This window comes from Bufo bufo, chromosome 1 (assembly GCF_905171765.1).
Source record: "Bufo bufo chromosome 1, aBufBuf1.1, whole genome shotgun sequence".
In the NCBI taxonomy this organism is placed as follows: domain Eukaryota; kingdom Metazoa; phylum Chordata; class Amphibia; order Anura; family Bufonidae; genus Bufo; species Bufo bufo.
Window position 1 is genome coordinate 303,920,376 of NC_053389.1, and position 10,715 is coordinate 303,931,090.

Consider the following 10,715-nt stretch of genomic DNA (forward strand, 5'->3'; position numbering starts at 1 on the left):
TACTACGGTTAATAAAGCAGGTACTCGTACTTTTGGCAGTGTAGGTAGGTGCCACAACCTACTGGAAAATGAAATCATTATATCCATAAAACTTGTCAGCAGAAGAAAACATGAAGTGCTTTAAAATTTCCTGGTAGATGGCTGGGCTGACTTTGAACTGTATATAACAGTGCAAAAACACCAGCAGATGACATGGCTCCCCAAATCATCACTGACTGTGGGAACTTCACACTGGACCTCAAGCAACTTAGATTGTGTGTCTCTCCATTCTTCCTCCAAACTCTGGGACCTTCATTTCCAAATAAAATGCTACATTTACTTTCATCAGAAAACAGGACTTTGGACCACTGAGCAATAGTCCAGTTATTTTTCTCTTTATCCCAGAAGACTTCTGTTGTTTCTGGGTCATGATTGACTTGACACAAGGACTGTGACAGTTGTAGCCAATGTCCTGGATAGGTCTGTGTGTGGTGGCTGTTGAAGCACTGACTGCAGCTGCAGCCCTCTTAGATTCAGCCGTTTTCCAGTGTACTTAGTGCAGGGAGAGATGTCAGCAGGCGCTAGGGAAAGTGCTAGGAAAGACTTGAAAACTTTTATTTTGCTGAATAGAAGTTCAGGGAAAGAGCATTAGAAGTGTAGGGAAAGGATAGGGAGGAATTATTCCACACTATAAAATGAGAACATGGTCCAATAGGGGAGTGTACAGCCTAAATAGGAGCAATCCTATTACACCTTGCTGCACTGACTGCGGATCCAAATTGCTATTATACTGCTGCTTTCAGGTTTGCAATAGATGATACCTCTGTAATTCCAGCAAACCTTGTGTCACGAGTTGGAGGTCCCAGGAGAGACCACCGCGTCGTCAAGCAATAAACAAACGGAAATCAGGTACAGACACACAAGAGTTTATTGCACAAACAAAAAACAGGGAAGGCAGCACAGAGGGAGAAAACCCCCACTGCGCCACTGTCTAGTAATACTCCAGAGGGGCGTGACTAAGCAACTCCTGGTATTCACTAGGGCCCCAGAAGGTAGGGTTAGGCTTTGCCACAGGAAGTTGCCAGGGTCCACTCTGGAGCGTGAACTAGACAGTGACAGCAGGAACGAATGGACAACAGGTACCAGAAGGTACCGACGGCACATAGGCAAACATAACAAACAGGCAAATACAAAACAGGGCAACTAATAACACAAAATTGGCCTAGTAGTTTGATTATTTATTAGATTATATTATCACGTGGGTTTTTTAAGTATATTGCTATTCAGAATAAGTTACTTTTAAAAATACCTTTAATAGTGATAAAGTGGGTATAGGTATGTATATACCAACAGTGAGTACTACGATTTCAAAAGAATTAAATATAAATTTCTTTTGATAGGGGAGTAGTGACCCCTAGCTAAAAACATATGCTAGTGATACGGAAACTATCAATAGACTTACGGTGGTTCGAGGATCAAATCGAAGAAATATATATAAATATACGATAGGGTCTGAGGGAAAGAGGGCAGGGCAGACCGGGTGCTTACCCTAAATGCCCTATATACTGCTCAGCCCATGGTAACCCCCTGATGGTGGAGGTTCCCTGTCCCCGAACCTACACCTGTTAAATCCCTAGTTTAACCCTAGCCAGGGAATAATGATAGGTATATAACAATAATATCAAGATATGACGGGGGGAACAGGTGGCTCAGGTTATCAGGGTCGCCACCCGTCCTCTCCGAAATTCAAATAAACATATAAAGGATACTGAAAAAAGGGGGGAGTGGGAAAGGGTCCAAGATACTCAGGAAATCACCAATCCTTTCAGATAAATAATAAGCACGTTTTAAAATATGCACATCATGTTACACAGACCTCAACGCGTTTCACCTGTACAAAATCAGGCTCATCGGGAGGTAGGTAGACAAAAGGACAAAGTCCAGTAAAGATACAGATGTGACCAATGATGGCGTTAATATAGATGGAACTCTACTTAGCTATAGATGTTCAAAAAGAGGAGGCGTAGATGAAATGTTACCAGATGGCAGGATAGCTACATCAATACGTGATACCTGAAAAAAGTATATATACAAAGGGACACTTCAGTATATATTGACATTACTCACAGCTCTATAAATGACTCTCACAGATTCAGGTAAAGTAATAAAAACTTACATGATGTTAATGCTGGCCATTGACTCCCCCAGTAGCCTGCTTTGGGCCCAGGTGGAGTGCCAGTAAAAGTAAGACCCATTTATATGGTCTTGAAGAGTGCGTGCAGACGCCGGGAGCCACTTCCGGTCCTGTGGAGCGCATGGTGGAACGCATAGGGCTTCCGGCCTGCCTCACTTCCGGTACCGTGGAACGCATCGTGAGCCACATAGGGCCCGATGCCGGCGCCGGAAGATAGAGACTGATATAGTATTGAGGCTTGCCCTTGGCTTCCCCAATCGCCTGCTTTGGGCCCAGGTCAGAAGAAAAGAGACCCATTTGTATGGACTAATAAATGCGTCCGGACGCCACGAACCACTTCCGGTCCTGTGGAGCGCATGGTGGAACGCATAGGGCTTCCGGCCTGCGTCACTTCCGGCACCGTGGAACGCATCGTGAGCCGCATATGGCCCGATGCCGGCGCCGGAAGATAAAAAGGGCCGAGCTGTCAAAATCAAAGGGATCGCAGAGAGTTTAATGAAGAGGCCAGTAAGTAAGAGCTAAATAACAGCTGTGGATGACATCCCTAAGGTATTAATGTGCCACCAGATAAATGAAAAAGTATATATATACAAAAACTGGGGGCGCAACCATTATAGAGAACCCCCAGGGACAGCCCCCTTTGGACAGAAACGAATCACATAGCAAGAAAAAAGTGTGATATTAATAAAAGATATTGGTCATGATACATACACCAAACTGCCTCCACATTGGTATTAATAAAATTGGGAGGTACCAGGTAGTGTTTTTTTTATAGATATAGGGATTCAGTCTTAGATATCCCTAATTATCGTGGTGCTTTTCGCACTGATCAGCCCAGAAACCCTGGGTCACATACCGGTGATATTGGAACAAATTACTGAGGGATGTCAAAATTAACACCATGACAGGGAAGATATTAGATAAAGCATGCAAAGTTTAATCTTTCATTAAGACCGAGGGGGGACTGGGATTGGAAGCGATAGATCCAGGAGGACTCTTTTTGAAGAATCCTTCTGTCCCAGTCACCTCTCCTCTCAGGGAAGGGGACCACCTCCAACACCGAAAAACGGGCCGAGCTTACATCCCCTTTGTGGCAGTTGTTAAAATGGTGGGCCACCGGGGTGTCTTTCGATTTTTTAATGTCATTCAGGTGTTCGCAGATTCTTCTCCGTAATTCCCTCTTTGTTTTGCCAATGTAGTCAAGTGGGCAGCTACATTGGCAAATATAAACTACGCCTTTGGTTTTACAATTGGCGAAGTCACGAATCACAAAAGGTCTAATAACACAAGCAGAAATACATAGCAAGGAAACAGTAGTGACAATGAGCAGAGAAGGACTTGCTCCACCAGTGGTATACTGTGTGGCCTTGCGCATGCCACTCTGCTGCAAAGAAAGGTGCAGCAAGGGCTTGCAGAACAGAGACATAACATAACACAAGGTGACTCAAACATAACTGGCAGAACAGATAACAGAAAGACAGGAAAGAGGACGTCAATGAACAAGTAGGGAAACCCACAGAGCACAGACAGACAGACACGGATCCCATGGGTCAGAGAGAACAAACCAGGAGCAGGACAGGACAAGACAACACACACCAGGAGAGCTGACCCAGAACTGAGGAAACCTCAGCTTTATATACAGGTTCCATGGGTGCAGCAGAGAGGCCACACCCATGGAGCAGACAGAGAGGATTAACTCCTAATAGACACACAGGGGAGTTAACCCATAAAGAACCACAAATGACACAGGAACGAAACTTCAGCGAGGAGCGCCGAACGAGCAAGGACGGAAGGTCACAGTCAGAGGTAACGACTGTGACACCTTGCTTGTTATTGGGTGCAAGTGCTGTGTGATACAGCCATTAACAGGGTCTATTACTAGGAAATATTTCAATGACAGGCCACTGTCAGATATTTTTAGGCCCCGACACCCAGACAGAGGAGAGAGATCCCATAGCAGAGAATCAGGCTTCATGTCATAGCAGAGAATCAGGCTTCATGTCACCCACCACTGGAACAGGCCACTGTGAGATATTTTTAGGCCCCGGCACCCAGACAGAGGAGAGAGGTCCCATAGCAGAGATTCAGGCTTCATGTCATAGCAAAGAATCAGGCTTCATGTCACCCACCACTGGAACAGGCCATTGTCAGATATTTTTAGGCCCCGGCACCCAGACAGAGTTGAGGTTCATTCAACTTTGGGTTGCCCCGCAATATAATGGTAAAATTAAAAAAAGAGGATTGAATGAGGAAGTGCCCTGGAGTACAATAATATATGGTTATGGGGAGGTAGTTATAAATGTCTAATCTGCACAAGGGATGGACAGGTCCTGTGGGATCCATGCCTGGTTCATTTTTATGAACGTCAGCTTGTTCACATTGGCTGTAGACAGGCGGCTGCGCTTGTCTGTAATGACGCCCCCTGCCGTGCTGAATACACGTTCAGACAAAACGCTGGCCGCACTCACCCATACCATATGACATTGAACATTGAACTGTGAATTTTAAAGAATTCGAGCCACAGGAGGCCACCATTGACTTGTAAAATTGATCAATGCATTTTTAACCAGCCGTTTACTATATCTTTGATATTTTTGATATTGTTTTTAGGTTTTTATAGATTTCTCTACGTCATAATATATCAACATGGGGGCATCAATTGATTTTAGACATTTTAGATGTTTTAGTATTTAATACACAATCTTTTAAGATGAATATTGATTATTTATGGATTAACATAGCTTAAAAAGTGATTTCCAATAAAAACGCAATGAAAACGCATCAAAAACGCATCAATACCGCATATGCATTTTTTTGGATATGATGCGTTTTTTGGTGCAATGTGATCTATAGAATGTAGTAAGTTTGCACAGTGAAGACCAATGTGGAAGGTATTTATCTTATTAGAGAAAAGAGCATTATTCGATCCAAATTGCTTCCATGGTAAAAATCCATTACAGAATTTGAGGACAACCGGATTCATTTCCCATTTTGCAAACTCCCAAATCTCCCTATAAAAGGAGCAGCATTATGGAGGGGAGGTCAACCACTGAGGAAGGGGCCACTAAGAGCCCCGAAATGTGTTTGGTACTGGACCCCCTCATTCAACACAAGGACCACCAACTTCTACAGCTCTGAATTCCTCTGGAGAAAACTTATTGAGGACCTATCACATGCAGCACATGGAGCTGTGGACTGTGAAAGAAACTACTGGCGCCAGTAAGTAAAAGCTTGTTAAAGTAAAAGGACATCAGCTGTCGAAATTCCTTGAAAACTGCTAAGGCAAACCGCATATTACTATTCCACAAACAAAATCGATACTCACGTGAATAAAGCAGTAGCGGAGGATCGCATCTGCATCACCACGCGGGACGCCGCGGTCTGTCGATTGGATCCGCCTGCAGACATCTGTTTCGTGAGTAAATAACATAACCATAGATGGAATAAGTATTTGCGACTAATATAATCCGCACAGTCCTATCTCTTGACGTTGCAACTTGGTCCCTATACAGACTAATCTATATACAAAAAATTCGGACACTCTACGATTATATGTAGATGTTGAGACATTGGATCGAATATCTAGAATATAATACCACTCTTTTCATATGATTATTTATACAAAATTTTGGACTTGTGTCTATTGATGCGAAATTTATGGACATCGGATTTAAGGATAACCATTGTGTTTTATTGGAACTCTGTGGTTTTAATAATTAATAGTTTTTATTGTGAAGGTACTATATAGTCTGGCCAGACCTATTTATTGTGTTTATTGATTGTAGTGTCATTATATTTTTATCAGTATTATTGTTATTGCAAATTTTATCAGTATTATAACATTTTATTTAATAAAGTACCACATACTACATATATTGCGAGTGCCCAGCCCTTGTTTTGAAATACTGAAGTAAATATATCTTTGCACAAAAAGGCTGTATTTCAAATAGCTGTATTTCAAATGCCTAATTCAAACCACTGCATGTAGAGGTGGTATCTCAGAGGGCCTGAACCAGTGTAGGCCTGCAGAAAATATATCTTTGCACAAAAAGGCTGTATTTCAAATGGCTGTATTCAAATGCGTAATTCAAACCCCTGTATGTAGAGGTAGTATCTCAGAGGGCCTGAACCTCTGTAGGCCTGAAGTAAATATATCTTTGCACAAAAAGGCTGTATTTCAAATGGCTGTATTTCAAATGCCTAATTCAAACCCCTGTATGTAGAGGTGGTATCTCAGAGTGCCTGAACCTCTGTAGGCCTGCAGTAAATATATCTTTGCACAAAATGGCTGTATTTCAAATGCCTAATTCAAACCCCTGTATGTAGAGGTGGTATCTCACAGGGCATGAACCTCTGTAGGCCTGAAGTAAATATATCTTTGCGCAAAAAGGCTGTATTTCAAATGGCTGTATTTCAAATGCCTAATTCAAACCCCTGTATGTAGAGGTAGTATCTCAGAGGGCCTGAACCTCTGTAGGCCTGCAGTAAATATATCTTTGCACAAAATGGCTGTATTTCAAATGGCTAATTCAAACCCCTGTATGTAGAGGTGGTATCTCACAGGGCATGAACCTCTGTAGGCCTGAAGTAAATATATCTTTGCGCAAAAAGGATGTATTTCAAATGGCTGTATTTCAAATGCTTAATTCAAACCCCTGTATGTAGAGGTAGTATCTCAGAGGGCCTGAACCTCTGTAGGCCTGCAGTAAATATATCTTTGCACAAAATGGCTGTATTTCAAATGGCTGTATTTCAAATGCCTAATTCAAACGCCTGTATGTAGAGGTGGTATCTCAGAGGGCCTGAACGTCTGTAGGCCTGAAGTAAATATATCTTTGCACAAATAAACTGTATTTTAAATGGCTGTATTTCAAATGCCTAATTCAAACCCCTGTATGTAGAGGTAGTATCTCACAGGGCCTGAACCAGTGTAGGTCTACAATAAATATATCTTTGCACAAAATGGCTGTATTTCAAATGCCTAATTCAAACCCCTGTATGTAGAGGTGGTATATCACAGGGCCTGAACCTCTGTAGGCCTGAAGTAAATATATCTTTGCACAAAAAGGCTGTATTTCAAATGGCTGTATTTCAAATGCCTGATTTAAACCCCTCTATGTTGAGGTGGTATCTCAGAGGGCCTGAAACTCTGTAGGCCTGAAGTAAATATATCTTTGCACAAAAAAGCTGTATTGCAAATGGCTGTATTTCAAATGCCTAATTCAAACCCCTGTATGTAGAGGTAGTATCTCACAGGGCCTGGAGCAGTGTAGGCCTGCAGTAAAAATATCTTTGCACAAAATGGATATATTTCAAATGGCTGTATTTCAAATGCCTAATTTAAACCCCTGTATGTAAAGGTGGTATCTTATTTCAAATGCCTAATTCAAACCCCTGTATGTAAAGGTGGTATATCACAGGGCCTGAATCTCTATACGCCTGCAGTAAATATATCTTTGCACAGAAAGGCTGTATTTCAAATGCCTAATTCAAACCCCTGTATGTAAAAGTAGTATCTCAGAGGGTCTGATACTCTGTAGGCCTGAAGTAAATATATCCTTGCACAAAAAGGCTGTATTTCAAATGCCTAATTCAAAACCCCTATATGTAGAGGTAGTATCTCACAGGGCCTGATCCAGTGTAGGCCTGCAGTAAATATATCTTTGCACAAAATGGCTGTATTTCAAATGGCTGTATTTCAAATGCCTAATTTAAACCCCTGTATGAAGAGGTGGTATATCACAGGGCCTGAACCTCTGTAGGCCTGCAGTAAATATATCTTTGCACAAAATGGCTGTATTTCAAATGCTCATTTCAAACCCCTGTATGTAGAGGTGGTATCTCAGAGGGCCTGAACTTCTGTAGGCCTGAAGTAAATATATCTTTGCACAAATAGGCTGTATTTCAAATGCCTAATTCAAACCCCTGTATGTAGAAGTAGTATCTCACAGGGCCTGAACCAGTGTAGGTCTGCAATAAATATATCTTTGCGCAAAATGGCTGTATTTCAAATAACTGTATTTCAAATGTCTAATTCAAACCCCTGTATGTAGAGGTGATATCTCACAGGGCCTGAACCTCTGTAGGCCTGAAGTAAATATATCTTTGCACAAAAAGGCTGTATTTCAAATGGCTGTATTTCAAATGCCTAATTCAAACCCCTCTATGTAGAGGTGGTATCTCAGAGGGCCTGAACCACTGTAGGCCTAAAGTAAATATATCTTTGCACAAAAAGGCTGTATTTCAAATGCCTAATTCAAACCCCTGTATGTAGAGGTAGTATCACACAGGGCCTGAAGCAGTGTAGGCCTGCAGTAAAAATATCTTTGCACAAAATGGCTGTATTTCAAATGGCTGTATTTCAAATGCCTAATTCAAACCCCTGTATGTAACGGTGGTATCTTATTTCAAATGCCTAATTCAAACCCCTGTATGTAGAGGTAGTATCTCATAGGGCCTGAACCTTTGTAGGCCTGCAGTAAATATATCTTTGCACAAAAAGGCTGTATTTCGAATGGCTGTATTTCAAATGCCTATTTCAAACCCCTGTATGTAGAGGTAGTATCTCACAGGGCCTGAACCTCTGTAGGCCTGCAGTAAATATATCTTTGCACAATAAAGCTGTATTTCAAATGGCTGTATTTCAAATGCCTAATTCAAACCCCCTTATGTAGAGGTAGTATCTCAGAGGGCCTGAACCTCTGTAGGCCTACAGTAAATATATCTTTGCACAAAATGGTTGTATTTCAAATGGCTGTATTTCAAATTCCTAATTAAAAACCCTGTATGTAGAGGTAGTATCTCACAGGGCCTGAACCAGTGTAGGCCTGCAGTAAATAAATCTTTGTGCAAAATGGCTGTATTTCAGATGGCTGTATTTCAAATGCCTAATTCAAACCCCTGTGTGTAGAAGTGGTATCTCACAGGGCCTTAACCTCTGTAGGCCTTCAGTAATATATCTTTGCACAAAAAGGCTGTATTTAAAATGGCTGGATTTCAAATGCCTAATTCAAACCCCTGTATGTAAAGTTGGTATCTTATTTCAAATGCCTAATTCAAATCCCTGTATGTAAAGGTGGTATCTTACAACCTCTGTAGGCCTGCAGTAAATATATCTTTGCACAAAAAGGCTGTATTTCAAATGGCTGTATTTCAAATGCCTAATTCAAACCCCTGTATGTAGAGGTAGTATCTCAGAGGGCCTGAACCTCTGTATGCCTGAAGTAAATATATCTTTGCACAAAAGGCTGTTTTTCAAATGGCTGTATTTCAAATGCCTAATTCAAACCCCTGTATGTAGAGGGGGTATCTCACAGGGTCTGAACCAGTGTAGGCCTGAATTCAATATTGGTGCACCAAATGGCGGTATTTAAAATCTCTGAATGTAACCCAAATGTATTAAGGGTGTATCTCACAATGACATCTGCATCAAAGGCTGCTAACTACATTTTTTGTGCCCAAATGAGTGTTTGTTTAAAAACTGAATTTGACAGCAGTATATAAGCCTGTAATTTCACACGTGCTGATGCTGCAAGGCCTGAAAATAGTGTTTTTTGTCAAAAGGGTGTGTTTTTCAAACCCCAGAAAATGATGGGTGTATTTCTACCTTAAATTGCACACTGACTAATACAGATGTGTAGATTGCCAAAAAAGTCTTTTTTTTGCTAACAGAATATGAAAGCTGTATATATTAAACTTGAATTTAACACTTGCAGATCTGGAAAATACTGTTTTTTGAAAGAAAAAAATGTGTGTTTTTCAAACCCCAGAAAATGATGGGTGTATTTCTACCTTAAATTGCACACTGACTAATACAGATGTTGTAGATTGCCCAAAAAGTCTTTTTTTGCTAACAGAATATGAAAACTGTATATATTAAACTTGAATTTAACACTTGCAGATCTGGAAAATACTGTTTTTTGAAAGAAATAGTGTGTTTTTAAAACCCCAGAAAATGATGGGTGTATTTCTACTTTAAATTGCACACTGACTAATCCAGATGTTGTAGATTGCCAAAAAAGTCTTTTTTTTGCTAACAGAATATGAAAGCTGTATATATTAAACTTGAATTTAACACTTGCAGATCTGGAAAATACTGTTTTTGGGGGGAAAAAGTGTGTTTTTCAAAACCCAGAAAATTATGGGTATATTTCTAGCTTAAATTGCACACTGACTAATCCAGATGTTGTAGATTGCCAAAAAAGTCTTTTTTTTGCTAACAGAATATGAAAGCTGTATATATTAAACTTGAATTTAACACTTGCAGATCTGGAAAATACTGTTTTTGGGGGGAAAAAGTGTGTTTTTCAAAACCCAGAAAATTATGGGTATATTTCTAGCTTAAATTGCACACTGACTAATCCAGATGTTGTAGATTGCCCAAAAAGTTTTTTTTTGCTATCAGAATATGAAAACAGTTTTTATTAAACTTGAATTTAACACTTGCAGATCTGGAAAATACAGTTTTTTGAAAGAAAAAAATTGTGTGTTTTTCAAACTCCAGAAAATGATGGGTGTAACTCTAACTTAAATTGCACACTAA